The 26,372-nt window shown below is 34.7% G+C and overlaps 1 pseudogene; it reads right to left on the minus strand.

The window, feature by feature from the left end:
- Positions 1–964: 964 nt before the first annotated feature.
- The window catches only part of LOC128779823 (large ribosomal subunit protein eL22 pseudogene), a 45,217-nt pseudogene continuing 19,809 nt past the window's right edge, over positions 965–26,372 (minus strand).

Genomic DNA, 26,372 nt, shown 5'->3' on the forward strand with positions numbered 1-26,372 from the left:
ATATTCTTGGAATAAGTACTGATATTTTTACCTTTTAAAATACTTAAACAGTAAACAATGTGACTATATGTTATTTTACATTAAACCCATTTCTGGACACCTCTTTGGGTGGGGATCTTTACATTAATTCATTGCTAGAGAAATTGAAGTTGGGAGGTTTTATTGCTTGAACATAAGGACTTAACTGGGACAGGAACTAATGCCAAACCTTAGAATTTTATTTCCAAAGGTTCTTTTACTGCATCAAGGAGAGATTGTAAAAATGCAACAGTAGGCTTTAAATCATCTTTCACCTTTCCCACTGAAATCAGGAAGTATTCAAATACTGAACCTTACAATTAAATGTTAAAGCATTGGCTCACAGAAATATCCAAATAGATATGTTACATTTAATTAAATAACCATTTAATGTGTTAGTCTTAAATCTTTAAAAAAAGATCATTTCTAAATCAAGTGTGTCTGTTAAATTATTTTTACCTATTTCTTTAAATATAGAACTCATATGAATCATTCACATCCTTACATATTTAATAGTTTTTATATATATTATGTTCTTATTCAGAAAGTAAATATAAAAATTTGATTTTAATATTGAATGGAATTAAATATAAGCCTAAATTTAGTGTTTTTTTAATTATCTTATTTCAATATGATTTAAACTTTGGTAAAGTTTAATAAAATCATTTTATACAATTGTGATTTCTTTTAAACTATTCCAAAACCAAAAACATTACATATGTGTGCATATTATATATGTATACATATGTGTATTATATATAATATTCTATTTTTGACCTACAAGATGCAATTTATATGTGTATGTATTTATATACATGTAACCTTTTTTATATATGTAATCTTTTTAAATGGAAATCACCTTTCAAGAATGGAAACAAAAATTATATAAACAAGATATTCATGTGTCCATTTTTTTCTCTTTGGTTTCTAAGTCTTATTTAAGAATTTATACAAAATATTCCAGACGAATGAGTTTTAATCCCCAATTTTTTTTTTTTTTGTCTTTGTCATCCTGGTTAATCCAAAAGTAATGTTAATTCATAACTATTTTTGCTCTATTTCAGTAAATACATGCAACCAATCAAGGAGATTATTCTTTCAAATATATTTGGTGATATATTTCAAGTACTTTTCAGGAGGAAAACAAAAGCACCTCTGAAGTTACAGTAACCTTGCTCTTGCTCCTTTCAATCAGTGCTTACAACTCCTCCACTGAGAGTCCCAGTTTTAACCATTCACTGATCTCTGATTCTCTCCTGAAGAAATTGCTCAAAATTGGCAGCATCCATGATTCCATCTTTTACAGGATGGGTGCAGTCAGGGGTAAACTTCAGAACCTGCTTCTTTTTTTTTGTCCCCTTTTCCCCCAGTTTTTTCACAGGTACCCTGGCAGCAGTGGAGGCAGACAGCCCATTTTCAAATGTAGCACCCTATATATCTATTGCACATGTTAGTAAATGAGAAATGGCTAGAATCTTAAAGATTATTATGCAACACTAATGTCAAATACTATGATAAGTTGTGCTATAAGTATCAGTCATATGTGTGAAAACGTACATTGAATTCTCATGATTGTTTTATAAGTCTTATTTGTGAAAAATCAGCTTCTGTTTGGATTTCTACTGCCCTTAAGAAACATAAAATTAAAGATAAACATATAATTTTGCTCATGCTTTCTGCAAAATGACAACAGCTGCTTTAAAGTGTACTCTTGTCAGGAAAAAAAAAAAAACCGTTGAGTTCTGTTGTTTGGGACTGTGTTGAAGGGGAAAATTGAATTTCAATTATTTATGAGGAAACCTGCATAGATAGCCGTGATAAACAAAACCATGCTCTGAAAATGTTCAGATCGAGCTCCTGAAATTTCCATGCAAAGCTCTTCGCAGCTGTTTCTAAGAATCTCTTTTTCTATGGTTAATTTTATTTCCTTCATTATCTTACAACCTTACACATCTTTCTCATAAAACTTAGAAGGAAGTTCTTAGAAAACTTGAAAGTGTTCATTTAAAATATATATATTCTTCAGAGTCTTTGAAGTCTGTAAACAAAATATATGTGATTATTATGGGTATATTTAACAAATTTCAGCAGTGTATTATGATTTTTTTCGATGAGATAAACTGTAAAGGATAAATCATATTTACAGTCTCACTGCAGGAAAAACTGCAAGTAGATTTTGTTGCAATTCTTGCTATAAATTCATTCCTTCTCATCATTGTCATTTGTGAATATATTAGCATATAAATATTGTTATACATTTTAAATTTAATATATGGATTCATGAGAAACAATAGTGTTGATGATGATAATTAAATTAAAAATAAATTTTTGTGTAAAATAACTTATGTGAAATTGTAAAAAAAAGTAAAGATATATATAAATTCGTTGTCACCTGATGATCTAACATTTTAAAACTGGAAATTTAACATTCATCTAATTCAAACTCGTCACATTTTAATGAAAATACAAATGCAACCTAGAATGATTCAGTGACATATGTATGTTTTACAGGTACTTATCATTGTATACGTATCAATTGGAGTGGAATCCAGTGCAGACATAGATTTAATGGGTTCATAAGAATAAGAACTTATTTAAGTCCCTATATCTCAAAGTCACTGAAGACATTAAATGATTTTATAGCATTCTACTATTACTTTCAATTGCCTGCTGACAACTTAATAGAACTTAAAAAGAACACATTTGGTTGGCCAAATGGGCCCTGATTCATTGCTAATGACCTAGGGATGAGTGAAATATATTTTGGATATGATTGCCAGGGTTGGGGAGGTGGGGAGGTGGGGAGGTGGATGCGGGTAAAGAAAAATAAATGACGATGGATGGAGACTTGACCTGGGGTGGTGAACATACAACACAGAGTACAGATGGTGTGTTGTAGAATTGTGGGCGTGAAACCTGTATAATTTTGTTAACCAGAGCTGCCCCAGTAAACTCAATTTAAAAAAAAAGAATGTGGGCTCTGGAATCAGTTTGTCATCACATCTCAGCTCTCTAACTTTCTAGCATGAGATAATATATACCTGGTTTCAATCTTGGAGGCCAGAGCCAGACAGCTTGGATTTGAGTACCCGCTTCAGAACTTTTTTTTAACTATGCAGCCTTGAGCAAGTTACAATATTTTATGTATTTTAGATTTCTCCTTAGACAAAATGAAAAATATAGTAATAACTGCTTTATATGGTTTGTTGTTCAGATAAAATGAACTATTGTATCTGAAGCTCTTAGAAGCTCACCCCCAATGATTGTACATTAATGAGAATAATATCTATGACACGTAAGACACTTAGTGCGGAGTCTGACAAACAGCAAGTACTTATTAAATATTAGCTTTGTTATTTCATTTATGTAAAAGGAAATGAGAGACAATCACACATCAGTAACTTTGTGGATCTGTGGGATACATTAGCAAAACACATATTTCTATTTTTCTGCTAATAGCTAATAGGAAAGATAAAATTACACCAAAAGTATAATTTAAATGCAAAATAAAAAGTTAGGACATGCTAAGGGCTATAGAGGAAAAACATAAAGAGCAGGGCAGGGAGGGTTGAGAGGGTCAGGAATGGCAGAGGTTGCAATTTTATGTCATTGAGCGAAGAAGGCCTAGTGACATGGTACTTATTTGGGTAGACTCAACTGTGAGCCATAACGGATTTTTTGGGGGGAGTGATGTTTGGGACAGAGGGAACAATTTGTGGAAAGGTTTTGTGGCAGAAAGGGCCTGCTATGGTATCGGCCTGGAAAGAAGGCTAGCATGGATTTAATAAAGTGAGCAAGATAGGGACTAGCAGAGACTGGAATAAAAACAGTAACTGAGGGAAATCATATAGGGCCTTATAGGGTCTTTGTTTGTTGTTGTTACTATTTGTTTTTGTTTTTATGATGTGGGAATCACTGCATAGTTTTGAAAAGAGTAGTGATATGATCTGAATTATATTTTAAATGGACCCCTGTGATGCCATATCAAAAAGAGATTCTTGAGAGTCAAGGGTAGAAGCAGGAAGATCTGTTAGGAAATGATTGCAATAAGACCAGCTAAAGATGTCGGCTGGTCCAGTGACGGAGGTGTTGGAATAGGCGAGCTGGAAAAAATTAGTAAGATTTTCGATGTGTTTTGGAGGCAGCAACCAAAGGATTCTCTAACAGATTTGACATAAGGAGATAAGGGACATTAAGAATCATTCTGTGAGCTTTGGATCTAGTTGTCATTGAAAAGCAAAAAGCTGTATGGGTGCAGTTATTACTGATTGAGGGGGGAAAGGCTGTGAGAAGAGAGGTTTGGGAGGGGGAGAGCAGAAATCTAATTTTAGACTGCAAAGATTGAAATTTCGGTTAGGTATCCAAGTAGAGATGTCAAGCAAGTAGCTTAATATACCTTTGAGTCTGAAGTTCATGAGAGAGTTCTGAGCGGGAAACTTTAGCAGATAATAAAATGAGGAGAGTAGACAAGATTGAAAAATATTGTAGCTGTTGAGAAGGAGTTCAAAGCCCTAGAATTGGAACACATTGCATTGAAGAGATTAAGGAGGAAAAAAGGACCACCAGAAAAGATCAAGAATGAATAGTAAGTAAAGTAGGAGGGAAGCTGAGTTTTTGATGTCATAAAAATCCAAAAGAATATGCATGAAGGAGGATAAAGGAATCAACTGTGTCAAATTTTGCTGATGAACGCTGAGCACTGGTTAAGTTGAGCACTGACAATTAAAGCATATGTTTAGCAATATGGTAGATATAAGGTTGCTTTAACAGGAACATTAAATGGAGTGTTTTTTAATTAAATTTATTGTGTAACATTGGCTAATAAAACTATATGGGTTTGAAGTGTATGATTCTATAATATATCATTTTTATACTGCATTGTGTGTTTATCACCCAAAATCAAATCCCCTTCAACCACCATATAGTTGAACCCCTTTACCCTCTACTACCTTCTCCTCAACCCCCTTTTCTTCTGGTAACCAATATACTGTTGTCTGTCTATGTGGTTTTATTGTTGTTTATCTTGTTTGTTTATTTGTTGCTTTCAGCTTATATCCCACATGTGAGTGAAATCATATGGTTTTTGAGTTTTTTGTCTGACTTATTTCACTTAGCAAAATACTGTCAACAGCCATTTATGTTGCCACAAATGGCAGTATTTCAATTTTTCTTTTGGCTGAGTAGTATTCCATTGCATATACATATCATGCATTCTCTATCCAATCATCTGTCACGGGACATTTCGGTTGTTTCCATGCCTTGGCTATCATGAATAAGGGGAGTGGTCTTAATAAGAATACAAGCAGTGAATAAACACAAGTCTTGAGGTGGTTTGCTATAAAGAGGAGTATTAGCTGATGGACTGTCAAGATGGGAAAACTAATGAGATATCGATATTCTGAAAGGAATGGTAGAGTATAAAAGGCTTGATGTAGGAGAGGGAAGAATTGCTGACAGATGTCATCAAGTAGGTGGAGGGTCTCATGTATAAATGGAAAGTGTGTTTAACTAAGAGAAGGTGGGAAGATAGAGCTTATGGATAAAGATGTCAGCAGGTAGATGAATACAGGGTTGGTGATTTCTTTAAGTTAGCTTAATATTCTCAGTTAACTAGGCAACAATGTCACCACCTGAGAAGGCAGATCAATTAGGTAGTAATTGGAGGCTTCAGGAAAAAAGAAAATATGTAAACTAGTCATCCAAAGCAAATGAATAGGGGGTGTAGCGCATGCCTACCCAGTAACAGCAGAGCCCGGTTTGTTCTTCAGTCATATTCAGCTGAAAAAGCATGGTGGAGACAGTGATGGCTACGATGTTACCACAGAGTGGGTGATGGGCGAGGGAAATCAAGGTTTACTGGCAGGGTTGATTATAGTTCTTGATAAAGGAAAACAAAGGGAGTAGGAGGGGAGTCTGCACTTGAAAAGACTTAGAGGATGAAAATCTAGTAGTATCAGTGGTGCAAGTAGGGGGGAAGGATTGCTGGATTCAGTGCACCTAAAGATTGAAGCAAAATGATGAAACGTAATTAGTTAGATAATGGGACAAATGAGATTGATGTTCTAGTGTGTATGTGAAATTACTGGTCACATCAAGATCTTGGTAACAATATGGGAGTGAGAGGCTGAAGTATAATGGAAAATAAGATCATAAGAGGAAGACTTTCAAGGAACTGAAAGAACAGGGAACTGGAAGAATACCTTCACTTCGAAAACACCAGGACTTAAAAAAAAAAAAAAAAAGTAGATTTAGCTTTGACTGACGTGGCTCAGTGGATTAAGCACTGTCCTGTGAACCAAAGGGTCACCAGTTCCACTCCCAGTCAGGGCACAAGTCTAGGTTACAGGCCAGGTCCCCAGTAGGGGGCATGTGAGAGGCAACCACGCATTCATGTTTGTCCCCCTCTCTTTCTCCCTCCCTTCTCCTCTCTAAAAAATCTTAAAAAAAAAAGTCGTATCCCTAATTAACAAAACAAGCTGGCAAGCAAAATATGGCCAGAGACATTGGATAGACAACAAACTGACAGTAACCAGAGGGGAGGGGAGAGGGAAAGAAGGGAAAGGAATGTAAATAAACATGTATGAGGGACCTATGGACGGAGCCAAGGAGGGGGTGGGATTGAGGGTGGGAGGTGGGTGTGGGCAGGGCGGAGGAAAGTGGTGGTGGGAAAATGGAGACAACAGTATTTGAACATCAATTTAAAAAAAAAGTAGTATCAAAGAGAGCCAGGAACTAAGGTCTTCTCAGCAGTATCACTCTTTACTATTTTCAAAGATTTTCTGTGGAACATGAATCTGGTAGAAGGGATGATAATTTGTGCTTTATAGTTATATTTTTCAAATAATAGTAATCAGATTTGAATAAAATAAAACTATTAACATGGGCTATATTGAATACAAACAATTGATATTTTGTTAGTTAGTGAATATACAGGGGCAATTCTGACTAAAGAAAGAAATTTACCAAAGTCTGTGTTTGCTGAAAAAAAAATACAAGAAGCATATTTTCATTTAAAATTGAGTTTATGATTATTAACAATATTGTTTTCTTTTAAGTAATAACATTTCTAAGAGAAGCATTAATACATTCTATTGAAATGGACAATTAATACATAAAAGTAACTCAAATAAAGCTAGATATCTTTAGGTAAAATTCATTATATACTACGTTAAAAAATGGATCAAACTGTAAAGCTGCATATAAATATACTGTAGCATAAGGCTTCATCTTATATAAAATTTGTAAGAGATTTGCACCGATTTGAGTATAGTTCCCACCGAATTACCCTTGGATGTTTCAGCATCAGATAAGCATGATACTCTGAAGCACACATTTCAAAAACCTAATTCAATTGGCACTATAGAGACAAAAACATTTGTCACTAGTGAAGTGAGAGACGTGACAGAAATGTTTGGAATATTTGAAATTTTTTCCTTTGGCAAATCTTTTAAAATCTGTAATACTTGACCAAACACAGTTTAAAAGCCTCTGTCCTTAATGTGATACTTATAAAATGTAACATATAACATATCCCATTATGTTGTTTTATTAGTGTCATAAACAACAGAAGTTTTCAGTATCACAATTAACTTATTACAGACGCATGTATTTTAATGAAATGTCACCCCTGACTGCCCAATTCCTGCCTGCTTTACTCAGATCCAACAGGGGTTTTGCCTCTATTTGCTGACCGGTAGAGAAAGAAAGACTCTTCTCAGTAATTATTTTTTTTTAAAGATTTTGTTTATTATTATTTTATTTTTAGAGAGAGAGGAAGGGAGGGAGAAAGGAGAGAAACACCAGTGTGTGGGTGCCACTCTTACACCCGCAACTGGGGGCCTGGCCCACAACGCAGGCATGTGTATTGACTGGGAGTCAGTCCGGTAACCCTTTGGTTCACAGGTCTGCACTCTGTCCACTGAGTCACACCAGCCAGGGCTCAGTAATTATTTTCAGTGGCCTTTCTACAAGTCCTAAATTTACCATAGTTCTAACAACGGCCTACTAGGCCACCCAACGATCTGGCTTCATTACCTGTCGTCTGTCATCACCTGCGTCTCATTCCTTTTCTCTCTCTGCCTTAGGCACACTCATCTCTGGAACACACCATGACCTTCCAAATGTTTTTTTACATGTCATCTCTTGAGTGAGATAACTGGCCACAATTATTTGATATTAAAATGCCTCGACTTCTCTTATTTTCTTTCTCCTTCACTAGGAAGTAGGTTCCATGAGATATAAAGTATTTGTGTTTTATGAACATCAGTTACCAAGATTTTAGTGTCTATCATATAAAAATAAGAAATGTTGAATTATTGAATAAAAATTTATAATCAGTCTGAAATTGAGTGTTTAGAATCATATTCTTTGGAAAGATCTTAGTAGTTATTTAATCCTATTTTTAAACTTTTAAAAATGAGGTAAACTAGGTTCAGGAAATTAAAGAAATTAGGATAGTCAACCCAAAAGTTAATGACCGAGCAAATGCTTGTCAACAGCTCCATTCTCTTCAGGTAAGACTGACGTCATGCCCTCTCCTTCTTCTTTGTTAAACTCTGATAGGCTTTAACCAGTGGGCACTGTCCATTCTCCTAGACACAGCTGTTGTTTCAGGAGAAGGAGCAGGCCAGTCAAGACGGATTTTAGGATGGCAACTGGGAAAGCATAGACAAAAGACTTACTCACACAGGATATTTATAAAGCAGCTCTTAGACGTGCTTGCTGCTGGTCGCCATCCTACAACTCTGGGAGGAACTGCTCTAACGGCAAAGCAGAGCGACAAAATAGCCTCTTGAGGGAGCAGGGTGCCAGTAGGCCACCACACCTTGAATTCTGCCCCATGCCCCAACTTCCACTTATATGGACTGATACACTTTATTGTTATTAAAACAAAGGAAGTTTTTTCCTCTCCTCATGGTACTTTTCTACTCTCCTTACCCTGATCCAGATTCTAGAAGTGTCAGAAACCATGGTGGATGAAGAGTATAGCAACTAATCAGAGAAGAGAAGGCAAAACCTATAGGTATCCCCAAATCCTGACTGCTGGGGGCTCACCTACAGTAGACCTGATGAGGGAAGGGCCTCACTTCCTGTTTGGTTGTATATGTGTGTGTATGATTTGATTTACTTCATTGACTGGACACAATTATTGAAGTGGAGATTTTAACAGAGAAAAAGATTAGCAACCAGGGGCATTGGCAGGCATTGAACTCAGAGACCCAGGACTATCAAAGCACGAAGACATCCAGGTATACGAAAGCAGTAGCTCCAGAAAATATTGATACATTTAAAGTAACAGTAAATACATTTTTGTGACTGTCCAGTATATTGTTATTTAAGTTTTGTTAAGATAAAAAAAAAGTTCAGTGGTAAAAATAAAATTTTGTACATACTATAGTTTCTTTAATTCATCCTCCATCCTAGATTCTACCCCCTTTCAGCAGCAAGCTTCACAAAACACACTGCTATCTGATGTGAGTAGAGAAATCTCCTTAACTTTCTTTAATACGATCTCTTCTAAGTGTTTTGACCAAAATACATTTTTTTTCCCATGGAGTACTTAATCATCTTCAAGGGCATCAGTAGACCACAGAGTAAATCTCAGCTCACTGTTTGCACATGCTTACTGCTTTCATATTACTCAGTATTTGATCACACTCTATTCTTTGAACTTAGGTCATATTTATGGACTCCTTGAATAAGGAAAATCTGGAGCATGTCCCTTTGGACTTATCATTGTCCTCATTCAGTGCTTTGCTGTGGTCTATCCTTTTGAATTCACCAATATTCAGTAACAACCACTACAACAACAGCACTTCGATTTCTATTTCTTTTTTTTATTACTTTATTGTTGTTCAATTACAGTTGTCTGCATTTTCCCCCCATCGCCCCCCTCTACTCCAGCCAAACCCACCTCCCTCCCTTGCTTCCACCCTCCCCCTTGGTTTTGTCCATGTGTCCTTTATAGTAGTTCCTGAAAACCCTTCCCCCCACTTTCTTCTCCCCCCTCCCCTCTGGCTATTGTTAGATTGTTCTTAACTTCAATATCTCTGGATATATTTTGTGTGCTTTTCTCTTTTGTTGATTATGTTCCAGTTAAATGTGAGATCATATGGTATTTGTCCCTCACCACCTGGCTTATTTCACTTAGCATAATGCTCTCCAGTTCCACCCATGCTGTCGCAAAGGGTATGAGCTATTTCTGATCCCATGTAACCCTCCCTCGTAATCTACCACTGGAAATGCCATATGGACAGTCTATTTTCTTCCTCCTCTCACACTTCATTATGATACCTTGAAGCAAGATGAAGAGTTGTCATTCTTCTGTGCCTTAGCAGAATATATTTTTGTATACCTCCAGAGCTCTTTCTGAAGAAATTAGTTTTAATGTAAAGCCTAGTATTCATCCTGGCAATGACTAAATTTATACATGTAAAAAAAATTGATGACAACCCAAATTAATATTAAATTATCTTTTATGTATTTGGGGTCAATGTAAATTTCTATAATCATACATAAACCTCAATATCATCAAGAAATAAATGTGTATGTAATGTTGCAGTTTTATTGGTTCCCATATAGACTAGTCCTCTTTGACCCATTTTCATTTTTCTTACAAATTATCTTATTATTTGTTTATTCTTCATTTGCTTTGCTAATATATCTTATTATTATTATTTAATAATATTATGTTTTTATGAGACTTGCAAAAGTGTACAATGTTTCCCCAAAATAAAGTTTACATGTTACATACCCATGACACTTATCAAAACCTAGAAGTTAAAATTGTACAATACTGCGACCTAACCTACAGCTTTAATTAAAATTTCACCAGTTTTTTTTAAAGATTTTACTTACTTTTAGAGAGAAGAGAAGGGAGGGAGAAAGAGACAGAGAGAAACATCAATGTGTGGTTGCCTCTGGCATGTCCCCTATTGGGAACCTGGCCTGAAACCCAGGCATGTGCCCTAACTGGGAATCGAACTGACGACCCTTTTGTTCGCAGGCCGTCCTCAATCCACAAAGCCACACCAGCCAGGGCATAAAATTTTACCAGTTTTTTCATTGGTATAATTTTCTAAAACTATATGATACCTTGTTGCATTTTCCACTTACTGTTCTCCATCTGTTAGTTCTCAATATTTTTTTCATAAGCTTGACATTTTTGAAGTGTACTAGTTAAGATTTTTGTAGAATGTTCCTCAGTTGGGTGTGTCTGCTGTTTCCTCATGATTAACTGGATTTATGGATGTGGGGGGACAATACTACCCATGTTAAATTCCTTCTTCATCACATCACCCCCATTTCTTTCCTTAACCTAAGCTTCCCTCTACTATACTCTCACAATACCAGTTTCTTCAATGGATTTATTTTCTATGACTAGGGTTTGTTTGTAGACCTGGAATTAATATATTATGTTATTTAGCACCATGATGCTTAATTAACAAGCATGATTTGAGACAATTTATAAAAACCAATGTCATGATTTCTAACAGTATTTTCTAATGATTCATGTAAGTCATGAGCATAATGTATTTAAAACCCCTTTTCCCATTACATAGAACTATACAGATTTATATAAAAATCTCAAAAAATAACTGTGTTAAATTATGAACCCAAATGATTGACACAAATTGATAAATTTCCCTGACAACTTAGACAACTCTTAGTTAATATAAAATTTTTATAATAAAAATGAACTCAGTGCCATTTATTTTAATAATTACTTCTCAAAAATCTAGAACTAAATAAGAAAATCTATTACCAAGGGAATAAAATACAAAAGGGCTAATATTCTAGCTTTAGAAGATTCTTCTAAATTTTTTTCTTTTAATTTTATGCTCTATTGAGTTTGATTGAAAGCTAAGAACTACTCCTCATTAGGTCAAATGAGATATAATGGGGAATGACTCATCCATCTTTATGTACATATTTCATTATTTTTTTCTCTTGAGTTCTCATACATAGACACATACTTCTTTTTGACTTGTAAGAAAAGCATTTCAAAAATATATTACATTAAGATAATACTTCTGCATGATCATCACTTTAGTTAAATTATGAAATATCTGATCATGTAACCTTTGGAACCCCTTCCTGTCCCTAAGGATAGAGGATAGCCCAGCAGGTAAATGAGGAGGTAGAGCAATGGCATCTCCTGGGGTACCCTCTTGCCTCGCCCAGCGTGACTTCACCTGGCTTCACTTTCCATATTTGGCCTCTCCCAAAGGCTTCCAGGTCTCCTTTTTACCTTTCGACCACCATCTCCCAGCCGAGAAAAATTTCATGTAACCTTTTGCAATATGGTAAATGATTTCTTTTAATAAATGAGCACAGAACAAAAATAAAAGGTAAATTTGATAAAATCAGGATACAATTCTCCAACTTGTAGATAAAAAGAACTATGAGTTCTAAGACATAGCAATACTACATTTTCAAATATGTATATATATATATTCAACAATAAAATTGTCATTTTATTCTATAATGCACATATTTAATATAAGTATTAAATTTATTTTCCTGTAATCTTGTTAGGGATGTCATTTTAGGCTTTTTTGTTAGTATTTTTTACTATTATATTCACTTTATTATATCAAGTATAACTTCAGTTAGACTACACTCATTTATTTTTCAAATTAAGATATTTTTCACATGACATTTTATTTCATTTTTAAAAATATATTTTATTGATTATGCTATTACAGTTGTCCCATTTCCCCCCCTTTATTCCCCTCCACCCTGCATCCCCCTCCCATCCCCATGCACCCACCCCTTATTTCATGTCCTTGGGTTGTACATACAAATTCTTTGGCTTCTACATTTCCCATACTATTCTTAGCCTCCCCCTGTCTATTTTGTACCTACCATTCATGTTTCTTATTCCCTGTACCTTTTCTACCATTCTCCCCACTGATAATCCTCCATGTGATCTCCATTTCTGTGATTCTGTCCCTGTTCTAGTTGTTTGCTCAGTTTGTTTATTTTGTTTTTTTAGATTCAGTTGTTTACAGTTGTGACTCTGTTGTCATTTTACTCTTCATAGTTTTTGATCTACTCCTTAGATAAGTCCCTTTAACATTTCATACAAAAAGGGCTTGGTGATGATGAACTTCTTTAGCTTTACCTTGTTTGGGAAGCGATTATCTGTACTTCCATTCTAAATGATAGCTTTTCTGGATAGAGTAATCTTGGATGTAGGTCCTTGCCTTTCATGACTTCAAATATGTCTTTCCAGCCCCTTCTTGCCTGAAAGGTTCCTTTTGAGAAATCAGCTGATAGTCTTATGGGAACTCCTTGGTAAGTAACTGTCTCCTATTCTCTTGCTGCTTATAAGATTCTCTCCTTATCTTTAATCTTGGCTAATGTAATTATGATGTGCCTTGGTGTGTGCACACTTGGGTCCAACTACTTTGGGACTTTCTGAGCTTCCTGATCTTCCTGAAAGTATATTTCATTTGCCAGATTAGGGAAGTTCTCCATGTTTTCAAATAAGTTTTCCATTTCTTGCTCTTCCTCTTCTCCTTCTGGCACCCCTATGATTGGGATGTTCAAACATTTAAACTTGTCTTGGAGGTTCCTAAGCATCTCCCCATTTTTTAAATTCTTGTTTCTTTATTCTGTTCTGGTCAAATGTTTATTTCTTCCTTATGGCCAAACCATTGATGTGAGTCCCAGTTTCCTTTCCATTCTGGTTATCTCTGCATTTTCCTTTATTTCACTTTTCATAGCTTTTACTCTTTCCTCTCTTTTGTGACCACACTCAACCATTTCTGTGAACATCTTGATTACCAGTGTTTTGAATACTGCATTTGATAGGTTGGCTATCTCTTCATCACTTAGATGTATTTTTTCTAGAGCTTTGATCTTTTCTTTTATTTGGGCCTTTTTTTTTTTTTTTTTTTTTTTGTCTTGGTGCATCTGTTATGTAGGAAGGGGTGGAGCCTTAGGTATTCACCAAGATGGGGCAACCCACATTGCTGTGTTGTGCTGCTGTATGTGGGGAGGGTTCAGAGAGGGAACAATGACACTTGCTGGGCTCTTGGCTGGCTTTCAGTCACTTCCTCCACTATCCACAAACAAATTGGACCCTTCTGGTGCTGATTCCGGGTGGGTGATTTTGTGTATATTCTAGGACCCTGTGGGTCTCTCCAACAATCTCTCCTGTGAGGTTAGGAGTTGCTGCCACAACCCCCACAGATTTTTTCAGTCAGAGGTTTTGAGGCTTTATTTCCTGGTGCTGGATCCCTGGGTTGCTGGGTCTGTCTTGCTTCCTAGTTATTCCTCACAGTTTATCCATATACAAATGTGAGACTGCCCTGTCCTCTAGCTGCATGCAGCCTTACCGTGAGTACTCTCCACCCTGGCTGCCTGTCTCCACCCTTCCTACCTGTCCGAATGAATATTTCTCCTTTTAACTCCTTGGTTGTCGGACTTCCATACAGTTCAATCTTCTGGCTGTTCTGGGTGCTTTTTGTTTGTTTGTTTTTGAATGTCGTTGTCCATCTTTTGGTTGTGCAAGGAGGCAAAGTGTATATACCTATGCCTCCATCTTGGCCAGAAGTCCCTTTCACATGACATTTTAAATATTTTCTCTTTTATATATAACTTGAAGCTTTAATTTAAGCTACTTGATTGTGAATATGGCAGTTTTAATTCTTCTGAAAAGAAGTTATTTCCTGCCTGTTAATTAATTATTTATTTTTTTATTTTACTTAAGATAGCAAACCCCCCCAGGACATGCTGTTGTTGCTGTGGCAGTCACCATACAAGTAAAAGTAGAAGACAATGAGAGAGGAAGGAGAAAAGGAGTAATGTAGAAAGAAGAGAGAAGGGCTGTGTTTTGGAAAGGGGAAAATAAATGTTTGGACAGAATACGAGTCTCAGTCCATAACAGACACAATGCACCTAGCATAGATTTCCAACTAGTCAATTGTTATGGGTAAGACAGAAATATCTGAAAGTAAATGACAGACTCTATGAAACAAATCATAATAACAAAAACAAATACTTATTATATAAGTTTATAATCTTTGAAAGAAAAGCTAGTATTTTTATTGAGATATGTTGACATATGACATATTGTTTTCAACAAAATGATTAAGTATATGTATATATTACAAAATGATCACAATAAGTCTAGTTAACATTGATCACTATAGAGAGTTACAAATTATCTTTCCTGTAGTGAGAACCTTCAACATCTACTCTTTAATGACTTTTGAATATAAAGTACAGTGTAATTTACAATAGACACCATGTGTACATTTTGTCCCAGAACTTAGGCTTTTATAACTGAATTTATACCTTTTGAGAAGCTTTGCCCATTTTGCTGTTAGAATATAGAATAGAAAATAAATGATATTGTTATTATTTATTTTTGTAGTGGTTATTGCTGATTATATATATATATGTATATATATATTTCATTTCATTTTTCCTCTCCAATTCAGTATCATGTTTCAAATTTTAGAGTCAACATGAAACATAACTGGCAGTTATGTTGTCAACACGGTCAATGGAGATGCATAATCTACGTTCATAAGAGTTACCTTATCTATTGCAAACTAAATGGTTGCCACACACTCCTAAATTATTACAGTTTAATATAATCCTTTACTTCACTTGTTTTAGTGGAATATTAACCAATACCATCAGTGGAAAGTGAATACATACTAATCTCAGTTGTTTTTAAGTAAGTCAACATAAAATTAAAAATTTGATTGGCTTCTTTGAATAATATATTAAAAGTATGACTATATCTGCCTTAAGCAAATGTATCAGGCATGCTATTCAGAATGTTTTCCACAGACCATTGTAGAGTTAACAGGGGGAAAATACAAAAAATAAAAAAAACAACACCCGAAACCTTCTGACATGTATTGCTGTGCTTCTGCACGGAGCCAATTTCAGACATAAACCCAATAAGCCCAAAGGCACACGCACACACTCATGCACACACTACAGCGTATTCTAACCACCATCTGAAAGTTATTACAAAATAGTCGTGGGGATGTGAAGTACAGATCGGTAATATAGTCGATACTATTGTAATAACTGTGTATGGTGTCAGGTGGGTATGAGTCTTACCAGGGGAATCACTTCATAAGTTAGATAAATGTCTAACCACCAAGCTGTGCACCCAAGACTAATATAATGTTGAATGCAGCTGTAATTGAAAAATAAATATACTAAATATAAATGCATTTTATACATATATAACCAATACATTTTGGCAAGAAGTTTACGTCCTCTTTTTCCTTTTTCTTTCTTTTTAAAGTAAAATGGTAGGTTACTATTACTAAAATAAAAGTACTTTTATCAATCTGAAAACTTTTACACATTTTGTTTTGGTTCATAGGGTCGATTTATTTAAATAGTTTCAGCATTTACTAAATCCACCTTTGGATCTTTAGATTAAACAACTCAGTAATGAAAGTGAATACAATTCTCTGACAAAACATAACTCAATGTTCTTAAATACTTAATATTTTCTAGATAAAGATCTTTGATCAATTTCTTAATTCCTCTTTTGTTTTCTCTCATAGATAGTCAACTATTGTTTGAAAGCAATTCTCTGTTACTTCCTAATTTTACCTTTGAGTTCAACATAGAATTCTATTCCATCAAGTTTTTATTATAATAGATTTTTTTCATTGATCAATGACTTTAACAGAAGTAAACATGCCTCCTTACTAATAAAAGGAATAGCATAACAGTAAACCAACAAAACTAAAATCATCCAGTCAGATAGAAAATTACAATGACAGTTTCCTTTCCTGTAACCAAGTACTTATAATATAAAGCATCTAAAATATAAAATATCAGGCTATTGATTTTGCCATTATTTTTCCCCTGAGTGGGATTAATAAGAGATTCTTTTGAATAATGTAATCAGTGCATACCATGCTTCTTTCAATTCTATGTACTTGTCAATTTCAGTGAGAAATTAATAATTTGTGTTTATAATCAAATGTTTAAATAATTTAGCACAATGAAAGTGATAAAGTATATGATTCAAATCAAATTCAATGAAGGATTTTTTTGCAGTCACATATTGAAATAAAAAAAAAATTAAATGATTCTTTCCAGTTCTAATCCAACTTGATTCTCCTTATACTAGAAAACCTGGGCTCTTTATAGCTGAAGATAATTATTCCCCATGTTTGATATGGAAAATGAAAATTTTCTTTTCATATATATTGACTGTAGGGAACTTCTTATAATCACTGTTAAAAAGAAGAAGAATCTCAAAGCCTATTTGGAGATTTGAACCATAAAAAATTATAATCTTTAAGAAGCTATCTTCCTATATTTATTTCTACAATTCATTATTTCTCTACTGCTGCCCTTGCTAATTCTACTGCACTACTCTATAGCAAATGACCTCTTCAGACAAATGCCTCTTTTGTTCTTTTTTTGGCCAATGCTACAGCTAATAATACGCACAAGTGCTTTTCATCTTCAAAGTCCTTTGTAAGTATAAGTCCACTTTCTCAGCAACCAGAATGGGGAAATTAACATTATCTCCATTTTACAGACAGGAAAACTACAGAACAACAACAAAAAAAGTTGAGTGCTGATGCCAAAATACAAGACACAGAAAGATATTTAAAAAGCAGTGTTTTTCCAAGTAAATGGAAGAACATTCAGTTTCCTAAAATGTCAAAATGACTGTGCGGCTGTTCTGGCAAGCTCACACAGACGCCCCACATGCTCTTCCGTGTATCCTTGTATGTGTTCCTCCACAGTACCTTCTCTAATTAAGCCCTGAGTGTTTATTTAATCTATAGGTTCAGGCCCATAAGTGTTCTGTGACAAATTAATGCATACCAATATGCATCATGTGCCATATGGTGTGCATTTTCTGTTTTTCATACTTTTGTATGTAATGACATGTCTTCTTTTATACTCCTTTACTCTTTGACAGAAGGCACTATCTTTAGTTTTAATAACTTAGTATTGAATTGAATGAAGGATATATCTACTGCCAGGAAATACTTTGGGTATTTCAAAAATATTTCCAATGTATCTATAAGTGTTGTTTTTCAAGCTAAAATACCAAGGATCTTGACAAAAAAGAATCAGTCTGCTTAAAGAGCATGGGAAATGTCTGAGGCTTGCTGTGGTGTTAGACATACTATGCCTCCAACATCAACTGGATGAAGGGTGTAAGTAAAAAGGAGATGAGAATAATTTTTGTTGTTGTTGGGAATAAGGTAGAAGGTATAACTCACTAAAATAGGGAACACAAAATAGAGTTAGGAGAGAATATTTGCTTTAATTTTAGAGCCATTTATTTGAGATACAGGTAAATATATGCATATATATACACACATACATGCATGCATATATATACATACATATATGTAGAAAATGCACATTTAAAGGTCCATTTGAAATATGTTATGAAATGTACAACTTGAAGTAATCAGCCTAAAGAGTGCTGCTGAAGTGATATTAGAACCTATGATTATGTAGGTAAGATATGTAAAGTAATAAAAGAAAGCTAAGATTTGAATCTAGAGAAATTGCAATATCCATGTTATATACGAAGAAGAGAAACCTTCAAAGGACATTGAAAAAGTAATCAAAGAATTAGGAGAAAAACTAGGATTTTTTTTTTCTATCACAGAGATTAAGGAATTGGTGTGTGAGAAGTAAATTTGCCAAAAACGTCAAATGTCATTTTGGAAGGAGACACAGCAGAGTCCGTTTATTTTCAACTTCTCAGAGTCTGTTTATTTTCAACTAGCAGCATAGTTTGTGGGAGAGCTCAAAGAACGCCTCACTGCAGTGATGGAAAATAACATTCCAGGTATTCAGGGATCAAAATCAATGGAAAGCAGTCATTATTACCACACTTCAGCAGGGCTATGAACAAGACACGTGTGTTCCCCTAAAATCCATATAACAAAATCCTGCTTTCCCATGTGATAGCGTTAGGAGGTTTGGCCCTTTAAGAGGTGATTAAGCCATGTGGTTGAATTAAATTAATGTCTTTATTAAAAAGACCCCAGAGAACTTTCTCACTCCTTCCACTGTGTGAGAATGCAGTGAGAAGGTGACCATCTGTGAATCAAGCAGTGGATTCTAACCAGACATCGAATTTGCCAGCACCTTGATCTTGGACTTCTCACTCCCCAGAACTGTGAGAAAGACACATTTGTCACTTAAGACACCCAGTTTATGATTGTTTTGTTATAGTAGCCTAATGGACTAAAACATATTAAAGAAGAATAGATAGTGAGGAAATAGCGTATCCAGAGATAGAACCAATTCAAAGTCCTATGACCAAGTGTGTGGAAAGATTTCTGAAACATTACATATTTACAAATAAAGTGGAAGGTTGATATGATTGCATTAAAATTAAAAATTTCTATACTGTAGTAGTGTTATGAGTAAAGTAAAAAGGCAAACCCAATCCTTGAAGAAGGTACAAGCAAGGGAAATGTTCGACAATGTTTTGTATTTAAAAGACATGTATAGGCAAATACTAAATATAAGTTTCCAAAAAATCCTAAAGTCAATTTACAATTGAAGAAGTGCCAAAAATATATTCAAATATTCCCAACATTTAAAAGTTTTGCAAGGTCCATCCAGAAAAAGTCTAGCCATTGTTAATATAATGAGAATAGTTTGCATTAATCCATGTAACCTGGCAGCCAAGAGGAGTGGAGTGGAATGTGCATGCATGAACAATGATGACTTCACTGTGCTAGTCATTGGGGGTGGTAGACACCACTGAATGGGCACATGTACTGTGTAGCTGTTGCATTCAGGATGACTGAGCGAGTAGAGTAACAAGTCTGCATCAAATTTTGCATTAAGCTTGAACATTCCTCCATGGGAACTATTTGGATGATATACAAGTCTGCAGCCATGAGCAAATGGCAATTGGTAACTTCAAACCAACAACACACTAATGCATCAGGTCTTGTGCAGAGTTTTATGGTGAAATATTAAATCACGTAGGTGACTCAGCCCCCCACAGTCCAGATTTGGTGCCTTGCATCTTCTGGCTTTTCCCAAAATTAAAATCACCTTTGAAAGGGAAGATATTTCAGACTGTCAAAGATATTCAGGAAAATACGATGAGGCCATTGATGGTGACTGGGAGAACTGTGTGAGGTCCCAAGGTGCCTACTTTGAAGGGAACTGAGGCACCATTGTCCTCTGTACAATGTTTCTTATATCTTGCATATTCTTCAATACATGTCTCTATTTTTCATACTACATGACTGGATACCTTCTGGACAGACCTCATATATCTATTAAGTGATGGATTTAAATATCCCCCAAAATACCAAATATTTAGAAGACATATTTAAATGAAAAGTAAATCTTGGAACTAGGTTAGATCTTTGATTAGTATGCCTATGACTTGACAGACTGTCCTTGGTGCCACACGGATTCTAAGCATCCACTTTCCTGTCACTGCACCCATGCCTTCAGGGAAAAATATGCGCCAGTGTAAGCCGCTGGTGTCCTCAGGCTGTAACAGGGTGTTTGATGAAAAGTGCATCCTCCTCTGACTTCTTCCAAGTTCCTATTATGTTCCCTTGTCAGTTTCTTTAAATAGCACTTTCTTATAAAAATTACTTGCATCTGAATCTTTATCTCAGCATCTGTTTTTCAAAAAACTGACCTTCTATAAGCTATACATTATCTTGTGAGATGTTTGAAATTTAATATGACTTTTATGCATACAAAAGGAATGCCATTGATGGATTTGGGATAGAAAAATAATTTCAAAAATGGTGAGGAGAAGTTGACAGAAGTGAGCCGTGATACATGCCTTGAAGAAGAAATTACCACTTTTCCTTTTATTATCGGCTTTTGGACCTTGTCTGTTTACCTTTTCAGGTCTTCATTTTATTCACTGCAGTGTTCCTGAAGCTCAATAATATAAACACTGAATTTGAAGGACAATTCAATTTGTATAAGGAGCAACACTTTAAATCTGTTAAGATCAAACAAATAAAGTATGGGATGATCAGAAAACATTTCTTCTGGGTAGTGTTCTATAAATGACAATATATAAATTAAATTTGAAATCCTGTGAAGTACCAGCTGAAATAAGCAGTTGTGTTAGGGACAATTTGAAGAGTTATAAAAACCATAAAGTGCCATAATGATTGTTGGAACATCAGTTCATTGCTCCAAATACTTTAGAGACCTCTCAGGCTTAATTGAGACAAAATAACTTTCCGATTCAATTGGATCCAACATGTTGTTCATTATTTCTGATTAGGTGACAGTGAGTGTGAAGAAACAAAATTCAAAAGGAACCCCCCCCAAAACAGAATTATCTTCTGGAGGGTGGGCCCCTTATAGTACAGGCTCCCTGCTAGCTGAGTGTTCTAGGAACCCATCTGTATCACAGTACCATCTGATGTTGTTGTGAGAGGCTGTGTTCAGCTTCAGTGAATATTGAATATTTTTTGAAGACTCAACACTTTTGCCCATTTCACAATGGGAGATTTACAAGCACACCTGCCCCCACAGCACTGAGTGTTCAGCAGTTTTTGACCAAAACGGCATGACCTCCATGGCCCACCCTCCCTATTCACCCCATCTTGCCCTGAGCAACTCTTTTTTTGTTTCCTCAGATGAAAAAAAGTCCTAAAAATGAAAGATTTTTCAATGTGGAAGAAATGAAACAAAAAATTGCAGAAGCACTAAAAGGCATCAAAATCGATGAGTTCAAAAACCGTTTTGAGCAGTGGAAAAAAGGCCTCAATGGGTGTATTGCATCAAATGGAGAGCACTTTGCAGGTGCCTGAAGTCTAAACGTGTAAGAATAAATACACAATTTTTATAAGTAAATTCTGTTTTTTGATGAAGGAAAACACCTTAGACAAAGGATAGACAAACAAAAAATATATCCTGGAATTAGTTTCATATTAAGAATTTTTTAAGTTCTGATATTTATTTATAACCTGGGAAATGAGAATAAAAATTATTTCAATCTAATTTATAAAAGCTGATGGACTCTCTCCTATATAATAGACTGATAAGAAAATTTTACATCTTAGATAATAAACATTTGTCTAGAATATTCTTGAACAAAAGAACAGATTTTTGTATATTAGTTGTTTGATGCTACTGCCAATGCAATTAACTCTCGTATATCTCTGCTAAATCTGACAACATGTAATTTAGTTAAATTTTAACACAAGACTTTGAGTAAGAAAGCATAAGAAACATATGCCTATTTGAAATAATAAAGATGGAATTAATAAAATAAAACATTGAAATAAAATGAGACTTACTAGTTATACAGAGGCAACATAGCTTGTTGAAAAGTAAAGAACATAAATATATTCTGCCTGGGTTCAATTCTTAGATCTGATATTTAATAGCAGTATGGTCTTGGGCGAGGCACCTAAATGTGTGTCATTTTTCCATTCTCCAGATCAGAGATACTAACAGCATCTGCCTCACAGGGTGGTTGAAGATACTACATAGAAAGCACTGAACATATTGTAAGAATCATATGTAAAGCACTTAAAGCGGGGCTGCTATAGAGCAAAGCACCATTTAAATGCTTATTCCTGAATAATAACTGAGGAATAAAACAAAGGGTAGAAAACAGTATTTAAAACTGCTTAAATAACGCATAGGTAAAATATGCTAATACTTAAGTTAGGAAACTAAAAATGGCAGGCCTTTAACGTTGACTTCTCTTTAAGTAAATAAATGCACTTGTAAATATCTGATTAATTTTCTTTTAGATTTGCTCACTTTTATCACTGGCATTTTTAAATGCTTATGTAGGAATATTGCTTCAAAATATTTTTATGGGGTAATATGTCCACCTAAGCAAATTAATTTGTTAATATGTATGAGAAATATAAAAATTACAGCAGTTAATGTCAATTACCACATTAATTAAACTACTAATTACTAAAATTCTCTTATGTTTCTGACACTGCAATGCTCAGAGGAAATACACAAATGAATGTGACAAACTTTCTACTGTCATGCAAGCCCACCAGCCTGTCAGGTGAAGGAGACACTCTTGGTTCTCATATGTACTGACAGGGCTTTCTCCAGGGAAACAAAGACATGAAGCCCTTCCCCTTGCAGTTGGAACCAAGTATGGCTTTGCATAACTGAAAATTATGATGGTGAATTTAATTAAGTTCTACATATTAGTTGTTATTTGTCTACTGTAAAATAGACTGTGTAATATTTAAGAGCTTCATAAAAACACACCCATTGTATATGTTGTAGGGGTCCTTATTTAGAAGCACCAAGACCATTTTGAACAAAATATAAAATGCCTCTCAGCAAATTGTCCTTGATTTAATTTCAGAATTCATCCTATCATATTTACTGAAATGAAAGGTTAACTACTCTACTGATATTACTAAATGTAAACACAGATGGATCCAACCTCCCTGCTATTTCCCATTTGTGAAATGCTGATAGCTAAATAGATGTAACTGCTAAGATTTTATTATAAGCTGCAGTGCCTGGAAGATAGTAGGCACTCAATATGTGAAGGCTAGGACTTGTATTGTTATATTCTTACTATTGATAGAAGCACGTTAAACTTAATGGTAAAAGCCATGTAAAAAATAAAATTTTATTCTTTATCATAATGTTCTCTTCTGGAAATAATGGCAACCCGTCATAAACCAATGTCCTTCAGAAGCTTCTTATTATAAGATGAACAATGAATACAAATTTTCCTGGACTGGACAAAAGCCCCCTAAATGTGGTGTTTTGCTTTGGGTGTGCTCATGAATTACTCAGAAAACCTTGGGAATGTTATTTACAATCAACTCAAATGAATACATGCACATATACACATACATAGTCTTTACATGAAAATGTCATGGAGCCAAGGTTAAAAAACATAAACACACACATACACATATATGAGGTTGGTCCAGAAAAAGTCCAGCCATTGTTAATATAACGAGAATGGTTTGTGCAGCATCAATGAAACCTGGCAGCCAAGGAGACTGGACTGGAGTGTGCATGCATGAACAATGACAACTTCACTGCACTAGTCAGTGGGGGAGGTAGACGCCATTGATTGAGCATGTGTACCGTGTGGCCATCACATTCAAAATGATTGTGCGAGTAGAGCAACGATCCTGCATGAAATTCTGCAATAAGCTTGAACATCCCTCTGCAGAAACTATTTGGATAATTCAGAAAGCCTCAGCTATGGGCACCTGGTGATTGATTGCAGCTTCATCGTGACAATGTGCCCCCTCATGAATTATGTCTCCTATAGTCTTTGGGGAAAACATCAAATCACCCAGGTAACTCAGCACCCTTACAGTCCAGATTTAGTGTCCTGCAACTTCTGGCTTTTTCCAAATCTAAAATCACCATTGGAAGGGAAGGGATTTCAGACCATCAATGAGATTCAGGAAAACATGACAGGACAGCTGCTGGTGATTGGGAGAACTGTGTGAGGTCCCAAGGTACCTACTATGAAGGGGACTGAGGCACCATTGTCCTATGTACAGTGTTTCTTGTATGTTGTATCTTCTTCAATCAATGTCTCTATTTTTCATATTACACAGCTGGATACCTTCTAGATTGACCTCATATGTATATACACATATAATATACATGTATGCATATAGCTTCAACTCACACTACTTAAAATTAAAGCATTCCAGATCATGTCAAAATTATTGATATAAACTCTATGTTTTACTTGAGCAATTTGTGTGGCTTCCTTATTTTTGGAAACATTATACAATCATTTTTGCTCTTTTTGAAATGGATTTTTTTTGGTAAGTAAAACCTGGAATATATATAATCTCTTTGAATTCACATATTTGGAACTGAATACCTTTTTTGCTATGTTAGAATGTCACAGGAGCATGTCATTGGTATATTATGGTTTAAACATAGCATTATAAAATAACTAAAACCCATATCATTTTAATGCAGTGGATATTAAACAGAGAGAATATCCATGTTAGGAAAATGGTAACGTATCAGTGTTGATGCTGGCCTCTGAACAAGGTTGTCCTAAGCATGTTTCTCCTAGTGGGTAGTGGGACAATTTAAGAACAATTAAAAAGTCAGTAAGACACACTGTAATGTCAATAGGTAGAGCAGATACAGATAGCCAAGATCAGCCACAAAGTCCAATTCTTAAACTTAGACATTTGTATTCTCTTTATGATGTTTAAAGTTCACAAGTCTCTATCTAAACCATCTCATTCAACTTTTATTTTCTAATGAAACATAAGTTTAATTTTGACTGACTGACTTGACCTGCATTCTTTATCCTGGTATTTTTATGGTGAAGAGAGCTGTTCAGGGCCACATTAAAAATTGCATAATTAGGAATTTTAGAATCAAACTGTATACCATTTATATATATCATATAGGACAATTTGTGCTAATTTCTCTATTTAGGTTCTAATGAGCCTAAAAATTGCCTTTCTATTTTTAAAAGGTATATTATCAATTAAGAAACATATTTAGCAATAATAAAAATTGTGTGATATGTAGAGGAGAGTCTTCATACAGATTTTGTTCATCTATTTTCTTACCTAACAGGTTTGTAAGAATTTTCAACCAAGAAAAAAAAAAAAGGCTTACACATAATTTTAAAAAATAGAAAATTATTCAAGGCCACTAATAACAAAAATACAAATTAAACACGGAACAATATTTTCCAATAAAACGGAAAAAGACACAAATGATGAGGAAACTGTGGTTCATTTACTAAGTATTTACTAACTATTATGAAACACCATACTATGAAACACTATTTCAAATTTAGCGGTACATTTATATCCATGACAAAATAATTGCTTTCAAAAACTTCATACTCTAGTAAGAGGATACAGAAAATACCTAAAGAGGATACCTAAAGAAACAATAAAATTACATTCAGAGTTATAAGGATTATATGAAGAACTGGATTGCGATCAACATGGGAGACATCTTTTTCTCTACCCAGAGCTAGAAACTTCCACCAATAGCCTCTAGTCATAGTGAAGTAGACATTTTGTGAGGGAGAAGTGCAAAATATAGGGAGCATTTTGCAGGAGCAGGGGTGGCAAATATTACCACTCCAGCAGACGCAGTACCTACATAGTGTCAGCAATCAAAACTTACTATAGAGTAAATATTAAACAATAAAAGTATAATTTTCTTAAGGTGTTAGTCAAGTTTGACAGCCTGTAATTTAGAGTTAATACTTTAAAACAGGTTTGAAGAATTAAAATTAATTTTAAAAAGCCTTAAATTCAATTATTAATTAACTTTGGATTAGTTAGGTAGATTATTGGAAGAAAGGAGCTAGCATAGATCTGTGGTTTTAAAACTGGGATCCTCCTGAAAACAGTAATTCTAGTGTATTTGTG

The sequence above is a fragment of the Desmodus rotundus genome, chromosome 13 (assembly GCF_022682495.2).
Source record: "Desmodus rotundus isolate HL8 chromosome 13, HLdesRot8A.1, whole genome shotgun sequence".
Lineage (NCBI taxonomy): Eukaryota > Metazoa > Chordata > Mammalia > Chiroptera > Phyllostomidae > Desmodus > Desmodus rotundus.